The sequence below is a fragment of the Atractosteus spatula genome, chromosome 8, assembly GCF_055471065.1.
Source record: "Atractosteus spatula isolate fAtrSpa1 chromosome 8, fAtrSpa1.hap1, whole genome shotgun sequence".
In the NCBI taxonomy this organism is placed as follows: domain Eukaryota; kingdom Metazoa; phylum Chordata; class Actinopteri; order Semionotiformes; family Lepisosteidae; genus Atractosteus; species Atractosteus spatula.
The window spans coordinates 11,987,609-12,009,970 of NC_142713.1; positions in this window are offsets into that span (position 1 = coordinate 11,987,609).

Here is a 22,362-nt window from a genome sequence, read left to right on the forward strand (position 1 = left end):
GCTGAAAAACACGTTTTGAAAACTGTGTTGTTCCTGCCCTATAAGTGACATGGTGGTGACCAGAGTTGCCAAAACATGTTTATTTCTGCTGAAAAACACGTTTTGACAATTTCTGAGCACTGGGGTTAAAGGCTGACTCAGTGTGCTCTTCTGAGCCAGGCAGTTACACTGCGAATCTAAGGGCTGAGAAAAAGCGTTTATTTCGGGCTGAAAAACACGTTTTGAAAACTGTGTTGTTCCTACCCTATAAGTTACATGGGGGTTACCAAAGTTGCCAAAACATGTTTATTTCTGCTGAAAAACACGTTTTGACAATTTCTGTACACTGGGGTTAAGGGCTGACTCAATGTGCTCTTCTGAGCCAGGCAGTTACACAGCGATTCTAAGGGCTGACAAAACGCGTTTATTTCGGGCTGAAAAACACGTTTTGAAAACTGTGCTGTTCCTGCCCTATAAGTTACATGGTGGTGACCAGAGTTGCCAAAACGTCTTTATTTCTGCTGAAAAACACGTTTTGACAATTTCTGAGCACTGGGGTTAAGGGCTAACTCAATGTGCTCTTCTGAGCCAGGCAGTTACACGGCGATTCTAAAGGCTGACAAAACGCGTTTATTTCGGGCTGAAAAACACGTTTTGAAAACTGTGTTGTTCCTGCCCTATAAGTTACATGGTGGTGACCAAAGTTGCCAAAACGTGTTTATTTCTGCTGAAAAACACGTTTTGACAATTTCTGATCACTGGGGTGAAGGGCTGACTCAGTGTGCTCTTCTGAGCCAGGCAGTTACACTGCGATTCCAAGGGCTGAGAAAAAGCGTTTATTTCGGGCTGAAAAACACGTTTTGAAAACTGTGCTGTTCCTGCCCTATAACTTACATGGGGGTGACCAAAGTTGCCAAAACGTGTTTATTTCTGCTGTAAAACACGTTTTGACAATTTCTGATCACTGGGGTTAAGGGCTGACTCGGTGTGCTCTTCTGAGCCAGGCAGTTACACTGCGATTCCAAGGGCTGAGAAAACGCGTTTATTTCGGGCTGAAAAACACGTTTTGAAAACTGTGCTGTTCCAGCCCTATAACTTACATGGGGTTGACCAAAGTTGCCAAAACGAGTTTATTTCTGCTGAAAAACACGTTTTGACAATTTCTGAGCACTGGGGTTAAGGGCTGACTCAATGTGCTCTTCTGAGCCAGGCAGTTACACAGCGATTCTAAGGGCTGACAAAACGCGTTTATTTCGGGCTGAAAAACACGTTTTGAAAACTGTGCTGTTCCTGCCCTATAAGTTACATGGTGGTGACCAAAGTTGCCAAAAAGTCTTTATTTCTGCTGAAAAACACGTTTTGACAATTTCTGAGCACTGGGGTTAAGGGCTGACTCAATGTGCTCTTCTGAGCCAGGCAGTTACACTGCGAATCTAAGGGCTGAGAAAAAGCGTTTATTTCGGGCTGAAAAACACGTTTTGAAAACTGTGTTGTTCCTGCCCTATAAGTTACACGGGGGTTACCAAAGTTGCCAAAACATGTTTATTTCTGCTGAAAAACACGTTTTGACAATTTCTGAGCACTGGGGTTAAGGGCTGACTCAATGTGCTCTTCTGAGCCAGGCAGTTACACTGCGAATCTAAGGGCTGAGAAAAAGCGTTTATTTCGGGCTGAAAAACACGTTTTGAAAACTGTGTTGTTCCTACCCTATAAGTTACATGGGGGTTACCAAAGTTGCCAAAACATGTTTATTTCTGCTGAAAAACACGTTTTGACAATTTCTGTACACTGGGGTTAAGGGCTGACTCAATGTGCTCTTCTGAGCCAGGCAGTTACACAGCGATTCTAAGGGCTGACAAAACGCGTTTATTTCGGGCCGAAAAACACGTTTTGAAAACTGTGTTGTTCCTGCCCTATAAGTTACATGGGGGTTACCAAAGTTGCCAAAACACGTTTATTTCTGCTGAAAAACACGTTTTGACAATTTCTGTACACTGGGGTTAAGGGCTGACTCAATGTGCTCTTCTGAGCCAGGCAGTTACACTGCGATTCTAAGGGCTGACAAAACGCGTTTATTTCGGGCTGAAAAACACGTTTTGAAAACTGTGCTGTTCCTGCCCTATAAGTTACATGGTGGTGACCAAAGTTGCCAAAACGTCTTTATTTCTGCTGAAAAACACGTTTTGACAATTTCTGAGCACTGGGGTTAAGGGCTGACTCAATGTGCTCTTCTGAGCCAGGCAGTTACACTGCGAATCTAAGGGCTGAGAAAAAGCGTTTATTTCGGGCTGAAAAACACGTTTTGAAAACTGTGTTGTTCCTACCCTATAAGTTACATGGGGGTTACCAAAGTTGCCAAAACATGTTAATTTCTGCTGAAAAACACGTTTTGACAATTTCTCTACACTGGGGTTAAGGGCTGACTCAATGTGCTCTTCTGAGCCAGTCAGTTACACAGCGATTCTAAGGGCTGACAAAACGCGTTTATTTCGGGCTGAAAAACACGTTTTGAAAACTGTGTTGTTCCTGCCCTAAAAGTTACATGGTGGTTACCAAAGTTGCCAAAACGTGTTTATTTCTGCTGAAAAACACGATTTGACAATTTCTGCACACTGGGGTTAAGGGCTGACTCAATGTGCTCTTCTGAGCCAGGCAGTTACACTGCGAATCTAAGGGCTGAGAAAAAGCGTTTATTTCGGGCTGAAAAACACGTTTTGAAAACTGTGCTGTTCCTGCCCTATAAGTTACATGGTGGTGACCAAAGTTGCCAAAACATGTTTATTTCTGCTGAAAAACACGTTTTGACAATTTCTGAGCACTGGGGTTAAGGGCTGACTCAGTGTGCTCTTCTGAGCCAGGCAGTTACACTGCGAATCTAAGGGCTGAGAAAAAGCGTTTATTTCGGGCTGAAAAACACGTTTTGAAAACTGTGTTGTTCCTACCCTATAAGTTACATGGGGGTTACCAAAGTTGCCAAAACATGTTTATTTCTGCTGAAAAACACGTTTTGACAATTTCTGTACACTGGGGTTAAGGGCTGACTCAATGTGCTCTTCTGAGCCAGGCAGTTACACAGCGATTCTAAGGGCTGACAAAACGCGTTTATTTCGGGCTGAAAAACACGTTTTGAAAACTGTGTTGTTCCTGCCCTAAAAGTTACATGGTGGTTACCAAAGTTGCCAAAACGTGTTTATTTCTGCTGAAAAACACGATTTGACAATTTCTGCACACTGGGGTTAAGGGCTGACTCAATGTGCTCTTCTGAGCCAGGCAGTTACACTGCGAATCTAAGGGCTGAGAAAAAGCGTTTATTTCGGGCTGAAAAACACGTTTTGAAAACTGTGCTGTTCCTGCCCTATAAGTTACATGGTGGTGACCAAAGTTGCCAAAACGTCTTTATTTCTGCTGAAAAACACGTTTTGACAATTTCTGAGCACTGGGGTTAAGGGCTGACTCAATGTGCTCTTCTGAGCCAGGCAGTTACACTGCGAATCTAAGGGATGAGAAAAAGCGTTTATTTCGGGCTGAAAAACACGTTTTGAAAACTGTGTTGTTCCTGCCCTATAAGTTACATGGGGGTTACCAAAGTTGCCAAAACATGTTTATTTCTGCTGAAAAACACGTTTTGACAATTTCTGTACACTGGGGTTAAGGGCTGACTCAATGTGCTCTTCTGAGCCAGGCAGTTACACTGCGAATCTAAGGGCTGAGAAAAAGCGTTTATTTCGGGCTGAAAAACACGTTTTGAAAACTGTGCTGTTCCTGCCCTGTAAGTTACATGGTGGTGACCAAAGTTGCCAAAACGTGTTTATTTCTGCTGAAAAACACATTTTGACAATTTCTGTACACTGGGGTTAAGTGCTAACTCAATGTGCTCTTCTGAGCCAGGCAGTTACACAGCGATTCTAAGGGCTGACAAAACGCGTTTATTTCGGGCTGAAAAACACGTTTTGAAAACTGTGTTGTTCCTGCCCTATAAGTTACATGGTGGTGACCAAAGTTGCCAAAACATGTTTATTTCTGCTGAAAAACACGTTTTGACAATTTCTGAGCACTGGGGTTAAGGGCTGACTCAGTGTGCTCTTCTGAGCCAGGCAGTTACACTGCGAATCTAAGGGCTGAGAAAAAGCGTTTATTTCGGGCTGAAAAACACGTTTTGAAAACTGTGTTGTTCCTACCCTATAAGTTACATGGGGGTTACCAAAGTTGCCAAAACATGTTTATTTCTGCTGAAAAACACGTTTTGACAATTTCTGTACACTGGGGTTAAGGGCTGACTCAATGTGCTCTTCTGAGCCAGGCAGTTACACAGCGATTCTAAGGGCTGACAAAACGCGTTTATTTCGGGCTGAAAAACACGTTTTGAAAACTGTGCTGTTCCTGCCCTATAAGTTACATGGTGGTGACCAGAGTTGCCAAAACGTCTTTATTTCTGCTGAAAAACACGTTTTGACAATTTCTGAGCACTGGGGTTAAGGGCTGACTCAATGTGCTCTTCTGAGCCAGGCAGTTACACAGCGATTCTAAAGGCTGACAAAACGCGTTTATTTCGGGCTGAAAAACACGTTTTGAAAACTGTGTTGTTCCTGCCCTATAAGTTACATGGTGGTGACCAAAGTTGCCAAAACATGTTTATTTCTGCTGAAAAACACGTTTTGACAATTTCTGAGCACTGGGGTTAAGGGCTGACTCAATGTGCTCTTATGAGCCAGGCAGTTACACAGCGATTCTAAGGGCTGACAAAACGCGTTTATTTCGGGCTGAAAAACACGTTTTGAAAACTGTGCTGTTCCTGCCCTATAAGTTACATGGTGGTGACCAAAGTTGCCAAAACGTGTTTATTTCTGCTGAAAAACACGTTTTGACAATTTCTGAGCACTGGGGTTAAGGGCTGACTCAGTGTGCTCTTCTGAGCCAGGCAGTTACATTGCGAATCTAAGGGCTGAGAAAAAGCGTTTATTTCGGGCTGAAAAACACGTTTTGAAAACTGTGTTGTTCCTGCCCTATAAGTTACATGGGGGTTAACAAAGTTGCCAAAACATGTTTATTTCTGCTGAAAAACACGTTTTGACAATTTCTGTACACTGGGGTTAAGGGCTGACTCAATGTGCTCTTCTGAGCCAGGCAGTTACACAGCGATTCTAAGGGCTGACAAAACGCTTTTATTTCGGGCTGAAAAACACGTTTTGAAAACTGTGTTGTTCCTGCCCTATAAGTTACATGGTGGTGACCAAAGTTGCCAAAACGTCTTTATTTCTGCTGAAAAACACGTTTTGACAATTTCTGAGCACTGGGGTTAAGGGCTGACTCAATGTGCTCTTCTGAGCCAGGCAGTTACACTGCGAATCTAAGGGCTGAGAAAAAGCGTTTATTTTGGGCTGAAAAACACGTTTTGAAAACTGTGTTGTTCCTGCCCTATAAGTTACATGGGGGTTACCAAAGTTGCCAAAACATGTTTATTTCTGCTGAAAAACACGTTTTGACAATTTCTGTACACTGGGGTTAAGGGCTGACTCAATGTGCTCTTCTGAGCCAGGCAGTTACACTGCGAATCTAAGGGCTGAGAAAAAGCGTTTATTTCGGGCTGAAAAACACGTTTTGAAAACTGTGCTGTTCCTGCCCTGTAAGTTACATGGTGGTGACCAAAGTTGCCAAAACGTGTTTATTTCTGATGAAAAACACATTTTGACAATTTCTGTACACTGGGGTTAAGTGCTGACTCAATGTGCTCTTCTGAGCCAGGCAGTTACACAGCGATTCTAAGGGCTGACAAAACGCGTTTATTTCGGGCTGAAAAACACGTTTTGAAAACTGTGTTGTTCCTGCCCTATAAGTTACATGGTGGTGACCAAAGTTGCCAAAACATGTTTATTTCTGCTGAAAAACACGTTTTGACAATTTCTGAGCACTGGGGTTAAGGGCTGACTCAGTGTGCTCTTCTGAGCCAGGCAGTTACACTGCGAATCTAAGGGCTGAGAAAAAGCGTTTATTTCGGGCTGAAAAACACGTTTTGAAAACTGTGTTGTTCCTACCCTATAAGTTACATGGGGGTTACCAAAGTTGCCAAAACATGTTTATTTCTGCTGAAAAACACGTTTTGACAATTTCTGTACACTGGGGTTAAGGGCTGACTCAATGTGCTCTTCTGAGCCAGGCAGTTACACAGCGATTCTAAGGGCTGACAAAACGCGTTTATTTCGGGCTGAAAAACACGTTTTGAAAACTGTGCTGTTCCTGCCCTATAAGTTACATGGTGGTGACCAGAGTTGCCAAAACGTCTTTATTTCTGCTGAAAAACACGTTTTGACAATTTCTGAGCACTGGGGTTAAGGGCTGACTCAATGTGCTCTTCTGAGCCAGGCAGTTACACAGCGATTCTAAAGGCTGACAAAACGCGTTTATTTCGGGCTGAAAAACACGTTTTGAAAACTGTGTTGTTCCTGCCGTATAAGTTACATGGTGGTGACCAAAGTTGCCAAAACATGTTTATTTCTGCTGAAAAACACGTTTTGACAATTTCTGAGCACTGGGGTTAAGGGCTGACTCAATGTGCTCTTCTGAGCCAGGCAGTTACACTGCGAATCTAAGGGCTGAGAAAAAGCGTTTATTTCGGGCTGAAAAACACGTTTTGAAAACTGTGTTGTTCCTGCCCTATAAGTTACATGGGGGTTACCAAAGTTGCCAAAACATGTTTATTTCTGCTGAAAAACACGTTTTGACAATTTCTGTACACTGGGGTTAAGGGCTGACTCAATGTGCTCTTCTGAGCCAGGCAGTTACACAGCGATTCTAAGGGCTGACAAAACGCGTTTATTTCGGGCTGAAAAACACGTTTTGAAAACTGTGCTGTTCCTGCCCTATAAGTTACATGGTGGTGACCAAAGTTGCCAAAACATGTTTATTTCTGCTGAAAAACACGTTTTGACAATTTCTGAGCACTGGGGTTAAGGGCTGACTCAGTGTGCTCTTCTGAGCCAGGCAGTTACATTGCGAATCTAAGGGCTGAGAAAAAGCGTTTATTTCGGGCTGAAAAACACGTTTTGAAAACTGTGTTGTTCCTGCCCTATAAGTTACATGGGGGTTAACAAAGTTGCCAAAACATGTTTATTTCTGCTGAAAAACACGTTTTGACAATTTCTGTACACTGGGGTTAAGGGCTGACTCAATGTGCTCTTCTGAGCCAGGCAGTTACACTGCGAATCTAAGGGCTGACAAAACGCGTTTATTTCGGGCTGAAAAACACGTTTTGAAAACTGTGCTGTTCCTGCCCTATAAGTTACATGGTGGTGACCAAAGTTGCCAAAACGTGTTTATTTCTGCTGAAAAACACGTTTTGACAATTTCTGAGCACTGGGGTTAAGGGCTGACTCAGTGTGCTCTTCTGAGCCAGGCAGTTACATTGCGAATCTAAGGGCTGAGAAAAAGCGTTTATTTCGGGCTGAAAAACACGTTTTGAAAACTGTGTTGTTCCTGCCCTATAAGTTACATGGGGGTTAACAAAGTTGCCAAAACATGTTTATTTCTGCTGAAAAACACGTTTTGACAATTTCTGTACACTGGGGTTAAGGGCTGACTCAATGTGCTCTTCTGAGCCAGGCAGTTACACAGCGATTCTAAGGGCTGACAAAACGCGTTTATTTCGGGCTGAAAAACACGTTTTGAAAACTGTGTTGTTCCTGCCGTATAAGTTACATGGTGGTGACCAAAGTTGCCAAAACGTCTTTATTTCTGCTGAAAAACACGTTTTGACAATTTCTGAGCACTGGGGTTAAGGGCTGACTCAATGTGCTCTTCTGAGCCAGGCAGTTACACTGCGAATCTAAGGGCTGAGAAAAAGCATTTATTTTGGGCTGAAAAACACGTTTTGAAAACTGTGTTGTTCCTGCCCTATAAGTTACATGGGGGTTACCAAAGTTGCCAAAACATGTTTATTTCTGCTGAAAAACACATTTTGACAATTTCTGTACACTGGGGTTAAGGGCTGACTCAATGTGCTCTTCTGAGCCAGGCAGTTACACTGCGAATCTAAGGGCTGAGAAAAAGCGTTTATTTCGGGCTGAAAAACACGTTTTGAAAACTGTGCTGTTCCTGCCCTGTAAGTTACATGGTGGTGACCAAAGTTGCCAAAACGTGTTTATTTCTGATGAAAAACACATTTTGACAATTTCTGTACACTGGGGTTAAGTGCTGACTCAATGTGCTCTTCTGAGCCAGGCAGTTACACAGCGATTCTAAGGGCTGACAAAACGCGTTTATTTCGGGCTGAAAAACACGTTTTGAAAACTGTGTTGTTCCTGCCCTATAAGTTACATGGTGGTGACCAAAGTTGCCAAAACATGTTTATTTCTGCTGAAAAACACGTTTTGACAATTTCTGAGCACTGGGGTTAAGGGCTGACTCAGTGTGCTCTTCTGAGCCAGGCAGTTACACTGCGAATCTAAGGGCTGAGAAAAAGCGTTTATTTCGGGCTGAAAAACACGTTTTGAAAACTGTGTTGTTCCTACCCTATAAGTTACATGGGGGTTACCAAAGTTGCCAAAACATGTTTATTTCTGCTGAAAAACACGTTTTGACAATTTCTGTACACTGGGGTTAAGGGCTGACTCAATGTGCTCTTCTGAGCCAGGCAGTTACACAGCGATTCTAAGGGCTGACAAAACGCGTTTATTTCGGGCTGAAAAACACGTTTTGAAAACTGTGCTGTTCCTGCCCTATAAGTTACATGGTGGTGACCAGAGTTGCCAAAACGTCTTTATTTCTGCTGAAAAACACGTTTTGACAATTTCTGAGCACTGGGGTTAAGGGCTGACTCAATGTGCTCTTCTGAGCCAGGCAGTTACACAGCGATTCTAAAGGCTGACAAAACGCGTTTATTTCGGGCTGAAAAACACGTTTTGAAAACTGTGTTGTTCCTGCCCTATAAGTTACATGGTGGTGACCAAAGTTGCCAAAACATGTTTATTTCTGCTGAAAAACACGTTTTGACAATTTCTGAGCACTGGGGTTAAGGGCTGACTCAATGTGCTCTTCTGAGCCAGGCAGTTACACTGCGAATCTAAGGGCTGAGAAAAAGCGTTTATTTCGGGCTGAAAAACACGTTTTGAAAACTGTGTTGTTCCTGCCCTATAAGTTACATGGGGGTTACCAAAGTTGCCAAAACATGTTTATTTCTGCTGAAAAACACGTTTTGACAATTTCTGTACACTGGGGTTAAGGGCTGACTCAATGTGCTCTTCTGAGCCAGGCAGTTACACAGCGATTCTAAGGGCTGACAAAACGCGTTTATTTCGGGCTGAAAAACACGTTTTGAAAACTGTGCTGTTCCTGCCCTATAAGTTACATGGTGGTGACCAGAGTTGCCAAAACGTCTTTATTTCTGCTGAAAAACACGTTTTGACAATTTCTGAGCACTGGGGTTAAGGGCTGACTCAATGTGCTCTTCTGAGCCAGGCAGTTACACAGCGATTCTAAAGGCTGACAAAACGCGTTTATTTCGGGCTGAAAAACACGTTTTGAAAACTGTGTTGTTCCTGCCCTATAAGTTACATGGTGGTGACCAAAGTTGCCAAAACATGTTTATTTCTGCTGAAAAACACGTTTTGACAATTTCTGAGCACTGGGGTTAAGGGCTGACTCAATGTGCTCTTCTGAGCCAGGCAGTTACACTGCGAATCTAAGGGCTGAGAAAAAGCGTTTATTTCGGGCTGAAAAACACGTTTTGAAAACTGTGTTGTTCCTGCCCTATAAGTTACATGGGGGTTACCAAAGTTGCCAAAACATGTTTATTTCTGCTGAAAAACACGTTTTGACAATTTCTGTACACTGGGGTTAAGGGCTGACTCAATGTGCTCTTCTGAGCCAGGCAGTTACACAGCGATTCTAAGGGCTGACAAAACGCGTTTATTTCGGGCTGAAAAACACGTTTTGAAAACTGTGCTGTTCCTGCCCTATAAGTTACATGGTGGTGACCAAAGTTGCCAAAACGTGTTTATTTCTGCTGAAAAACACGTTTTGACAATTTCTGAGCACTGGGGTTAAGGGCTGACTCAGTGTGCTCTTCTGAGCCAGGCAGTTACATTGCGAATCTAAGGGCTGAGAAAAAGCGTTTATTTCGGGCTGAAAAACACGTTTTGAAAACTGTGTTGTTCCTGCCCTATAAGTTACATGGGGGTTAACAAAGTTGCCAAAACATGTTTATTTCTGCTGAAAAACACGTTTTGACTATTTCTGTACACTGGGGTTAAGGGCTGACTCAATGTGCTCTTCTGAGCCAGGCAGTTACACAGCGATTCTAAGGGCTGACAAAACGCGTTTATTTCGGGCTGAAAAACACGTTTTGAAAACTGTGTTGTTCCTGCCCTATAAGTTACATGGTGGTGACCAAAGTTGCCAAAACATCTTTATTTCTGCTGAAAAACACGTTTTGACAATTTCTGAGCACTGGGGTTAAGGGCTGACTCAATGTGCTCTTCTGAGCCAGGCAGTTACACTGCGAATCTAAGGGCTGAGAAAAAGCGTTTATTTTGGGCTGAAAAACACGTTTTGAAAACTGTGTTGTTCCTACCCTATAAGTTACATGGGGGTTACCAAAGTTGCCAAAACATGTTTATTTCTGCTGAAAAACACGTTTTGACAATTTCTGTACACTGGGGTTAAGGGCTGACTCAATGTGCTCTTCTGAGCCAGGCAGTTACACAGCGATTCTAAGGGCTGACAAAACGCGTTTATTTCGGGCTGAAAAACACGTTTTGAAAACTGTGTTGTTCCTGCCCTAAAAGTTACATGGTGGTTACCAAAGTTGCCAAAACGTGTTTATTTCTGCTGAAAAACACGATTTGACAATTTCTGCACACTGGGGTTAAGGGCTGACTCAATGTGCTCTTCTGAGCCAGGCAGTTACACTGCGAATCTAAGGGCTGAGAAAAAGCGTTTATTTCGGGCTGAAAAACACGTTTTGAAAACTGTGCTGTTCCTGCCCTATAAGTTACATGGTGGTGACCAAAGTTGCGAAAACGTCTTTATTTCTGCTGAAAAACACGTTTTGACAATTTCTGAGCACTGGGGTTAAGGGCTGACTCAATGTGCTCTTCTGAGCCAGGCAGTTACACTGCGAATCTAAGGGATGAGAAAAAGCGTTTATTTCGGGCTGAAAAACACGTTTTGAAAACTGTGTTGTTCCTGCCCTATAAGTTACATGGGGGTTACCAAAGTTGCCAAAACATGTTTATTTCTGCTGAAAAACACGTTTTGACAATTTCTGTACACTGGGGTTAAGGGCTGACTCAATGTGCTCTTCTGAGCCAGGCAGTTACACTGCGAATCTAAGGGCTGAGAAAAAGCGTTTATTTCGGGCTGAAAAACACGTTTTGAAAACTGTGCTGTTCCTGCCCTGTAAGTTACATGGTGGTGACCAAAGTTGCCAAAACGTGTTTATTTCTGCTGAAAAACACATTTTGACAATTTCTGTACACTGGGGTTAAGTGCTGACTCAATGTGCTCTTCTGAGCCAGGCAGTTACACTGCGAATCTAAGGGCTGAGAAAAAGCGTTTATTTCGGGCTGAAAAACACGTTTTGAAAACTGTGTTGTTCCTGCCCTATAAGTTACATGGTGGTGACCAAAGTTGCCAAAACGTCTTTATTTCTGCTGAAAAACACGTTTTGACAATTTCTGAGCACTGGGGTTAAGGGCTGACTCAACGTGCTCTTCTGAGCCAGGCAGTTACACTGCGAATCTAAGGGCTGAGAAAAAGCGTTTATTTCGGGCTGAAAAACACGTTTTGAAAACTGTGTTGTTCCTACCCTATAAGTTACATGGGGGTTACCAAAGTTGCCAAAACATGTTTATTTCTGCTGAAAAACACGTTTTGACAATTTCTGTACACTGGGGTTAAGGGCTGACTCAATGTGCTCTTCTGAGCCAGGCAGTTACACTGCGATTCTAAGGGCTGACAAAACGCGTTTATTTCGGGCTGAAAAACACGTTTTGAAAACTGTGCTGTTCCTGCCCTATAAGTTACATGGTGGTGACCAAAGTTGCCAAAACGTCTTTATTTCTGCTGAAAAACACGTTTTGACAATTTCTGAGCACTGGGGTTAAGGGCTGACTCAATGTGCTCTTCTGAGCCAGGCAGTTACACTGCGAATCTAAGGGCTGAGAAAAAGCGTTTATTTCGGGCTGAAAAACACGTTTTGAAAACTGTGTTGTTCCTACCTTATAAGTTACATGGGGGTTACCAAAGTTGCCAAAACATGTTAATTTCTGCTGAAAAACACGTTTTGACAATTTCTGTACACTGGGGTTAAGGGCTGACTCAATGTGCTCTTCTGAGCCAGGCAGTTACACAGCGATTCTAAGGGCTGACAAAACGCGTTTATTTCGGGCTGAAAAACACGTTTTGAAAACTGTGTTGTTCCTGCCCTAAAAGTTACATGGTGGTTACCAAAGTTGCCAAAACGTGTTTATTTCTGCTGAAAAACACGATTTGACAATTTCTGCACACTGGGGTTAAGGGCTGACTCAATGTGCTCTTCTGAGCCAGGCAGTTACACTGCGAATCTAAGGGCTGAGAAAAAGCGTTTATTTCGGGCTGAAAAACACGTTTTGAAAACTGTGCTGTTCCTGCCCTGTAAGTTACATGGTGGTGACCAAAGTTGCCAAAACGTGTTTATTTCTGCTGAAAAACACATTTTGACAATTTCTGTACACTGGGGTTAAGTGCTGACTCAATGTGCTCTTCTGAGCCAGGCAGTTACACAGCGATTCTAAGGGCTGACAAAACGCGTTTATTTCGGGCTGAAAAACACGTTTTGAAAACTGTGTTGTTCCTGCCCTATAAGTTACATGGTGGTGACCAAAGTTGCCAAAACATGTTTATTTCTGCTGAAAAACACGTTTTGACAATTTCTGAGCACTGGGGTTAAGGGCTGACTCAATGTGCTCTTCTGAGCCAGGCAGTTACACTGCGAATCTAAGGGCTGAGAAAAAGCGTTTATTTCGGGCTGAAAAACACGTTTTGAAAACTGTGTTGTTCCTGCCCTATAAGTTACATGGTGGTGACCAAAGTTGCCAAAACGTCTTTATTTCTGCTGAAAAACACGTTTTGACAATTTCTGAGCACTGGGGTTAAGGGCTGACTCAATGTGCTCTTCTGAGCCAGGCAGTTACACTGCGAATCTAAGGGATGAGAAAAAGCGTTTATTTCGGGCTGAAAAACACGTTTTGAAAACTGTGCTGTTCCTGCCCTATAAGTTACATGGGGGTTACCAAAGTTGCCAAAACATGTTTATTTCTGCTGAAAAACACGTTTTGACAATTTCTGTACACTGGTGTTAAGGGCTGAATCAATGTGCTCTTCTGAGCCAGGCAGTTACACTGCGATTCTAAGGGTTGACAAAACGCGTTTATTTCGGGCTGAAAAACACGTTTTGAAAACTGTGCTGTTCCTGCCCTATAAGTTACATGGTGGTGACCAAAGTTGCCAAAACGTCTTTATTTCTGCTGAAAAACACGTTTTGACAATTTCTGAGCACTGGGGTTAAGGGCTGACTCAATGTGCTCTTCTGAGCCAGGCAGTTACACTGCGAATCTAAGGGCTGAGAAAAAGCGTTTATTTCGGGCTGAAAAACACGTTTTGAAAACTGTGTTGTTCCTACCCTATAAGTTACATGGGGGTTACCAAAGTTGCCAAAACATGTTTATTTCTGCTGAAAAACACGTTTTGACAATTTCTGTACACTGGGGTTAAGGGCTGACTCAATGTGCTCTTCTGAGCCAGGCAGTTACACAGCGAATCTAAGGGCTGAGAAAAAGCGTTTATTTCGAGCTGAAAAACACGTTTTGAAAACTGTGTTGTTCCTGCCCTATAAGTTACATGGGGGTTACCAAAGTTGCCAAAACATGTTTATTTCTGCTGAAAAACACGTTTTGACAATTTCTGTACACTGGGGTTAAGGGCTGACTCAATGTGCTCTTCTGAGCCAGGCAGTTACACTGCGAATCTAAGGGCTGAGAAAAAGCGTTTATTTCGGGCTGAAAAACACGTTTTGAAAACTGTGCTGTTCCTGCCCTGTAAGTTACATGGTGGTGACCAAAGTTGCCAAAACGTGTTTATTTCTGCTGAAAAACACATTTTGACAATTTCTGTACACGGGGGTTAAGTGCTGACTCAATGTGCTCTTCTGAGCCAGGCAGTTACACAGCGATTCTAAGGGCTGACAAAACGCGTTTATTTCGGGCTGAAAAACACGTTTTGAAAACTGTGTTGTTCCTGCCCTATATGTTACATGGTGGTGACCAAAGTTGCCAAAACATGTTTATTTCTGCTGAAAAACACGTTTTGACAATTTCTGAGCACTGGGGTTAAGGGCTGACTCAGTGTGCTCTTCTAGAGCCAGGCAGTTACACTGCGAATCTAAGGGCTGAGAAAAAGCGTTTATTTCGGGCTGAAAAACACGTTTTGAAAACTGTGTTGTTCCTACCCTATAAGTTACATGGGGGTTACCAAAGTTGCCAAAACATGTTTATTTCTGCTGAAAAACACGTTTTGACAATTTCTGTACACTGGGGTTAAGGGCGGACTCAATGTGCTCTTCTGAGCCAGGCAGTTACACAGCGATTCTAAGGGCTGACAAAACGCGTTTATTTCGGGCTGAAAAACACGTTTTGAAAACTGTGCTGTTCCTGCCCTATAAGTTACATGGTGGTGACCAAAGTTGCCAAAACGTCTTTATTTCTGCTGAAAAACACGTTTTGACAATTTCTGAGCACTGGGGTTAAGGGCTGACTCAGTGTGCTCTTCTGAGCCAGGCAGTTACACTGCGAATCTAAGGGCTGAGAAAAAGCGTTTATTTCGGGCTGAAAAACACGTTTTGAAAACTGTGTTGTTCCTGCCCTATAAGTTACATGGGGGTTACCAAAGTTGCCAAAACATGTTTATTTCTGCTGAAAAACACGTTTTGACAATTTCTGTACACTGGGGTTAAGGGCTGACTCAATGTGCTCTTCTGAGCCAGGCAGTTACACTGCGAATCTAAGGGCTGAGAAAAAGCGTTTATTTCGGGCTGAAAAACACGTTTTGAAAACTGTGCTGTTCCTGCCCTGTAAGTTACATGGTGGTGACCAAAGTTGCCAAAACATGTTTATTTCTGCTGAAAAACACGTTTTGACAATTTCTGAGCACTGGGGTTAAGGGCTGACTCAATGTGCTCTTCTGAGCCAGGCAGTTACACTGCGAATCTAAGGGCTGAGAAAAAGCGTTTATTTCGGGCTGAAAAACACGTTTTGAAAACTGTGTTGTTCCTACCCTATAAGTTACATGGGGGTTACCAAAGTTGCCAAAACATGTTTATTTCTGCTGAAAAACACGTTTTGACAATTTCTGTACACTGGGGTTAAGGGCTGACTCAATGTGCTCTTCTGAGCCAGGCAGTTACACAGCGATTCTAAGGGCTGACAAAACGCGTTTATTTCGGGCCGAAAAACACGTTTTGAAAACTGTGTTGTTCCTGCCCTATAAGTTACATGGGGGTTACCAAAGTTGCCAAAACATGTTTATTTCTGCTGAAAAACACGTTTTGACAATTTCTGTACACTGGGGTTAAGGGCTGACTCAATGTGCTCTTCTGAGCCAGGCAGTTACACTGCGATTCTAAGGGCTGACAAAACGCGTTTATTTCGGGCTGAAAAACACGTTTTGAAAACTGTGCTGTTCCTGCCCTATAAGTTACATGGTGGTGACCAAAGTTGCCAAAACGTCTTTATTTCTGCTGAAAAACACGTTTTGACAATTTCTCAGCACTGGGGTTAAGGGCTGACTCAATGTGCTCTTCTGAGCCAGGCAGTTACACTGCGAATCTAAGGGCTGAGAAAAAGCGTTTATTTCGGGCTGAAAAACACGTTTTGAAAACTGTGTTGTTCCTACCCTATAAGTTACATGAGGGTTACCAAAGTTGCCAAAACATGTTAATTTCTGCTGAAAAACACGTTTTGACAATTTCTGTACACTGGGGTTAAGGGCTGACTCAATGTGCTCTTCTGAGCCAGGCAGTTACACAGCGATTCTAAGGGCTGACAAAACGCGTTTATTTCGGGCTGAAAAACACGTTTTGAAAACTGTGTTGTTCCTGCCCTAAAAGTTACATGGTGGTTACCAAAGTTGCCAAAACGTGTTTATTTCTGCTGAAAAACACGATTTGACAATTTCTGCACACTGGGGTTAAGGGCTGACTCAATGTGCTCTTCTGAGCCAGGCAGTTACACTGCGAATCTAAGGGCTGACAAAACGCGTTTATTTCGGGCTGAAAAACACGTTTTGAAAACTGTGTTGTTCCTGCCCTAAAAGTTACATGGTGGTTACCAAAGTTTCCAAAACGTGTTTATTTCTGCTGAAAAACACGTTTTGACAATTTCTGCACACTGGGGTTAAGGGCTGACTCAATGTGCTCTTCTGAGCCAGGCAGTTACACTGCGAATCTAAGGGCTGAGAAAAAGCGTTTATTTCGGGCTGATAAACACGTTTTGAAAACTGTGCTGTTCCTGCCCTATAAGGTACATGGTGGTGACCAAAGTTGCCAAAACGTCTTTATTTCTGCTGAAAAACACGTTTTGACAATTTCTGAGTACTGGGGTTAAGGGCTGACTCAATGTGCTCTTCTGAGCCAGGCAGTTACACTGCGAATCTAAGGGATGAGAAAAAGCGTTTATTTCGGGCTGAAAAACACGTTTTGAAAACTGTGTTGTTCCTGCCCTATAAGTTACATGGGGGTTACCAAAGTTGCCAAAACATGTTTATTTCTGCTGAAAAACACGTTTTGACAATTTCTGTACACTGGGGTTAAGGGCTGACTCAATGTGCTCTTCTGAGCCAGGCAGTTACACTGCGAATCTAAGGGCTGAGAAAAAGCGTTTATTTCGGGCTGAAAAACACGTTTTGAAAACTGTGCTGTTCCTGCCCTGTAAGTTACATGGTGGTGACCAAAGTTGCCAAAACGTGTTTATTTCTGCTGAAAAACACATTTTGACAATTTCTGTACACTGGGGTTAAGTGCTGACTCAATGTGCTCTTCTGAGCCAGTCAGTTACACAGCGATTCTAAGGGCTGACAAAACGCGTTTATTTCGGGCTGAAAAACACGTTTTGAAAACTGTGTTGTTCCTGCCCTATAAGTTACATGGTGGTGACCAAAGTTGCCAAAACATGTTTATTTCTGCTGAAAAACACGTTTTGACAATTTCTGAGCACTGGAGTTAAGGGCTGACTCAGTGTGCTCTTCTGAGCCAGGCAGTTACACTGCGAATGTAAGGGCTGAGAAAAAGCGTTTATTTCGGGCTGAAAAACACGTTTTGAAAACTGTGTTGTTCCTACCCTATAAGTTACATGGGGGTTACCAAAGTTGCCAAAACGTGTTTATTTCTGCTGAAAAACACATTTTGACAATGTCTGTACACTGGGGTTAAGTGCTGACTCAATGTGCTCTTCTGAGCCAGGCAGTTACACAGCGATTCTAAGGGCTGACAAAACGCGTTTATTTCGGGCTGAAAAACACGTTTTGAAAACTGTGTTGTTCCTGCCCTATAAGTTACATGGTGGTGACCAAAGTTGCCAAAACATGTTTATTTCTGCTGAAAAACACGTTTTGACAATTTCTGAGCACTGGGGTTAAGGGCTGACTCAGTGTGCTCTTCTGAGCCAGGCAGTTACACAGCGATTCTAAGGGCTGACAAAACGCGTTTATTTCGGGCTGAAAAACACGTTTTGAAAACTGTGTTGTTCCTGCCCTAAAAGTTACATGGTGGTTACCAAAGTTGCCAAAACGTGTTTATTTCTGCTGAAAAACACGATTTGACAATTTCTGCACACTGGGGTTAAGGGCTGACTCAATGTGCTCTTCTGAGCCAGGCAGTTACACTGCGAATCTAAGGGCTGAGAAAAAGCGTTTATTTCGGGCTGAAAAACACGTTTTGAAAACTGTGCTGTTCCTGCCCTATAAGTTACATGGTGGTGACCAAAGTTGCCAAAACGTCTTTATTTCTGCTGAAAAACACGTTTTGACAATTTCTGAGCACTGGGGTTAAGGGCTGACTCAATGTGCTCTTCTGAGCCAGGCAGTTACACTGCGAATCTAAGGGATGAGAAAAAGCGTTTATTTCGGGCTGAAAAACACGTTTTGAAAACTGTGTTGTTCCTGCCCTATAAGTTACATGGGGGTTACCAAAGTTGCCAAAACATGTTTATTTCTGCTGAAAAACACGTTTTGACAATTTCTGTACACTGGGGTTAAGGGCTGACTCAATGTGCTCTTCTGAGCCAGGCAGTTACACTGCGAATCTAAGGGCTGAGAAAAAGCGTTTATTTCGGGCTGAAAAACACGTTTTGAAAACTGTGCTGTTCCTGCCCTGTAAGTTACATGGTGGTGACCAAAGTTGCCAAAACGTGTTTATTTCTGCTGAAAAACACATTTTGACAATTTCTGTACACTGGGGTTAAGTGCTGACTCAATGTGCTCTTCTGAGCCAGGCAGTTACACAGCGATTCTAAGGGCTGACAAAACGCGTTTATTTCGGGCTGAAAAACACGTTTTGAAAACTGTGTTGTTCCTGCCCTATAAGTTACATGGTGGTGACCAAAGTTGCCAAAACATGTTTATTTCTGCTGAAAAACACGTTTTGACAATTTCTGAGCACTGGGGTTAAGGGCTGACTCAATGTGCTCTTCTGAGCCAGGCAGTTACACTGCGAATCTAAGGGCTGAGAAAAAGCGTTTATTTCGGGCTGAAAAACACGTTTTGAAAACTGTGTTGTTCCTGCCCTATAAGTTACATGGTGGTGACCAAAGTTGCCAAAACGTCTTTATTTCTGCTGAAAAACACGTTTTGACAATTTCTGAGCACTGGGGTTAAGGGCTGACTCAATGTGCTCTTCTGAGCCAGGCAGTTACACTGCGAATCTAAGGGATGAGAAAAAGCGTTTATTTCGGGCTGAAAAACACGTTTTGAAAACTGTGCTGTTCCTGCCCTATAAGTTACATGGGGGTTACCAAAGTTGCCAAAACATGTTTATTTCTGCTGAAAAACACGTTTTGACAATTTCTGTACACTGGTGTTAAGGGCTGACTCAATGTGCTCTTCTGAGCCAGGCAGTTACACTGCGATTCTAAGGGCTGACAAAACGCGTTTATTTCGGGCTGAAAAACACGTTTTGAAAACTGTGCTGTTCCTACCCTATAAGTTACATGGTGGTGACCAAAGTTGCCAAAACGTCTTTATTTCTGCTGAAAAACACGTTTTGACAATTTCTGAGCACTGGGGTTAAGGGCTGACTCAATGTGCTCTTCTGAGCCAGGCAGTTACACTGCGAATCTAAGGGCTGAGAAAAAGCGTTTATTTCGGGCTGAAAAACACGTTTTGAAAACTGTGTTGTTCCTACCCTATAAGTTACATGGGGGTTACCAAAGTTGCCAAAACATGTTTATTTCTGCTGAAAAACACGTTTTGACAATTTCTGTACACTGGGGTTAAGGGCTGACTCAATGTGCTCTTCTGAGCCAGGCAGTTACACAGCGAATCTAAGGGCTGAGAAAAAGCGTTTATTTCGAGCTGAAAAACACGTTTTGAAAACTGTGTTGTTCCTGCCCTATAAGTTACATGGGGGTTACCAAAGTTGCCAAAACATGTTTATTTCTGCTGAAAAACACGTTTTGACAATTTCTGTACACTGGGGTTAAGGGCTGACTCAATGTGCTCTTCTGAGCCAGGCAGTTACACTGCGAATCTAAGGGCTGAGAAAAAGCGTTTATTTCGGGCTGAAAAACACGTTTTGAAAACTGTGCTGTTCCTGCCCTGTAAGTTACATGGTGGTGACCAAAGTTGCCAAAACGTGTTTATTTCTGCTGAAAAACACATTTTGACAATTTCTGTACACGGGGGTTAAGTGCTGACTCAATGTGCTCTTCTGAGCCAGGCAGTTACACAGCGATTCTAAGGGCTGACAAAACGCGTTTATTTCGGGCTGAAAAACACGTTGTGAAAACTGTGTTGTTCCTGCCCTATATGTTACATGGTGGTGACCAAAGTTGCCAAAACATGTTTATTTCTGCTGAAAAACACGTTTTGACAATTTCTGAGCACTGGGGTTAAGGGCTGACTCAGTGTGCTCTTCTAGAGCCAGGCAGTTACACTGCGAATCTAAGGGCTGAGAAAAAGCGTTTATTTCGGGCTGAAAAACACGTTTTGAAAACTGTGTTGTTCCTACCCTATAAGTTACATGGGGGTTACCAAAGTTGCCAAAACATGTTTATTTCTGCTGAAAAACACGTTTTGACAATTTCTGTACACTGGGGTTAAGGGCGGACTCAATGTGCTCTTCTGAGCCAGGCAGTTACACAGCGATTCTAAGGGCTGACAAAACGCGTTTATTTCGGGCTGAAAAACACGTTTTGAAAACTGTGCTGTTCCTGCCCTATAAGTTACATGGTGGTGACCAAAGTTGCCAAAACGTCTTTATTTCTGCTGAAAAACACGTTTTGACAATTTCTGAGCACTGGGGTTAAGGGCTGACTCAGTGTGCTCTTCTGAGCCAGGCAGTTACACTGCGAATCTAAGGGCTGAGAAAAAGCGTTTATTTCGGGCTGAAAAACACGTTTTGAAAACTGTGCTGTTCCTGCCCTATAAGTTACATGGTGGTGACCAAAGTTGCCAAAACGTCTTTATTTCTGCTGAAAAACACGTTTTGACAATTTCTGAGCACTGGGGTTAAGGGCTGACTCAGTGTGCTCTTCTGAGCCAGGCAGTTACACTGCGAATCTAAGGGCTGAGAAAAAGCGTTTATTTCGGGCTGAAAAACACGTTTTGAAAACTGTGCTGTTCCTGCCCTGTAAGTTACATGGTGGTGACCAAAGTTGCCAAAACATGTTTATTTCTGCTGAAAAACACGTTTTGACAATTTCTGAGCACTGGGGTTAAGGGCTGACTCAATGTGCTCTTCTGAGCCAGGCAGTTACACTGCGAATCTAAGGGCTGAGAAAAAGCGTTTATTTCGGGCTGAAAAACACGTTTTGAAAACTGTGTTGTTCCTACCCTATAAGTTACATGGGGGTTACCAAAGTTGCCAAAACATGTTTATTTCTGCTGAAAAACACGTTTTGACAATTTCTGTACACTGGGGTTAAGGGCTGACTCAATGTGCTCTTCTGAGCCAGGCAGTTACACAGCGATTCTAAGGGCTGACAAAACGCGTTTATTTCGGGCCGAAAAACACGTTTTGAAAACTGTGTTGTTCCTGCCCTATAAGTTACATGGGGGTTACCAAAGTTGCCAAAACATGTTTATTTCTGCTGAAAAACACGTTTTGACAATTTCTGTACACTGGGGTTAAGGGCTGACTCAATGTGCTCTTCTGAGCCAGGCAGTTACACTGCGATTCTAAGGGCTGACAAAACGCGTTTATTTCGGGCTGAAAAACACGTTTTGAAAACTGTGCTGTTCCTGCCCTATAAGTTACATGGTGGTGACCAAAGTTGCCAAAACGTCTTTATTTCTGCTGAAAAACACGTTTTGACAATTTCTGAGCACTGGGGTTAAGGGCTGACTCAATGTGCTCTTCTGAGCCAGGCAGTTACACTGCGAATCTAAGGGCTGAGAAAAAGCGTTTATTTCGGGCTGAAAAACACGTTTTGAAAACTGTGTTGTTCCTACCCTATAAGTTACATGGGGGTTACCAAAGTTGCCAAAACATGTTAATTTCTGCTGAAAAACACGTTTTGACAATTTCTGTACACTGGGGTTAAGGGCTGACTCAATGTGCTCTTCTGAGCCAGGCAGTTACACAGCGATTCTAAGGGCTGACAAAACGCGTTTATTTCGGGCTGAAAAACACGTTTTGAAAACTGTGTTGTTCCTGCCCTAAAAGTTACATGGTGGTTACCAAAGTTGCCAAAATGTGTTTATTTCTGCTGAAAAACACGATTTGACAATTTCTGCACACTGGGGTTAAGGGCTGACTCAATGTGCTCTTCTGAGCCAGGCAGTTACACTGCGAATCTAAGGGCTGACAAAACGCGTTTATTTCGGGCTGAAAAACACGTTTTGAAAACTGTGTTGTTCCTGCCCTAAAAGTTACATGGTGGTTACCAAAGTTTCCAAAACGTGTTTATTTCTGCTGAAAAACACGATTTGACAATTTCTGCACACTGGGGTTAAGGGCTGACTCAATGTGCTCTTCTGAGCCAGGCAGTTACACTGCGAATCTAAGGGCTGAGAAAAAGCGTTTATTTCGGGCTGAAAAACACGTTTTGAAAACTGTGCTGTTCCTGCCCTATAAGTTACATGGTGGTGACCAAAGTTGCCAAAACGTCTTTATTTCTGCTGAAAAACACGTTTTGACAATTT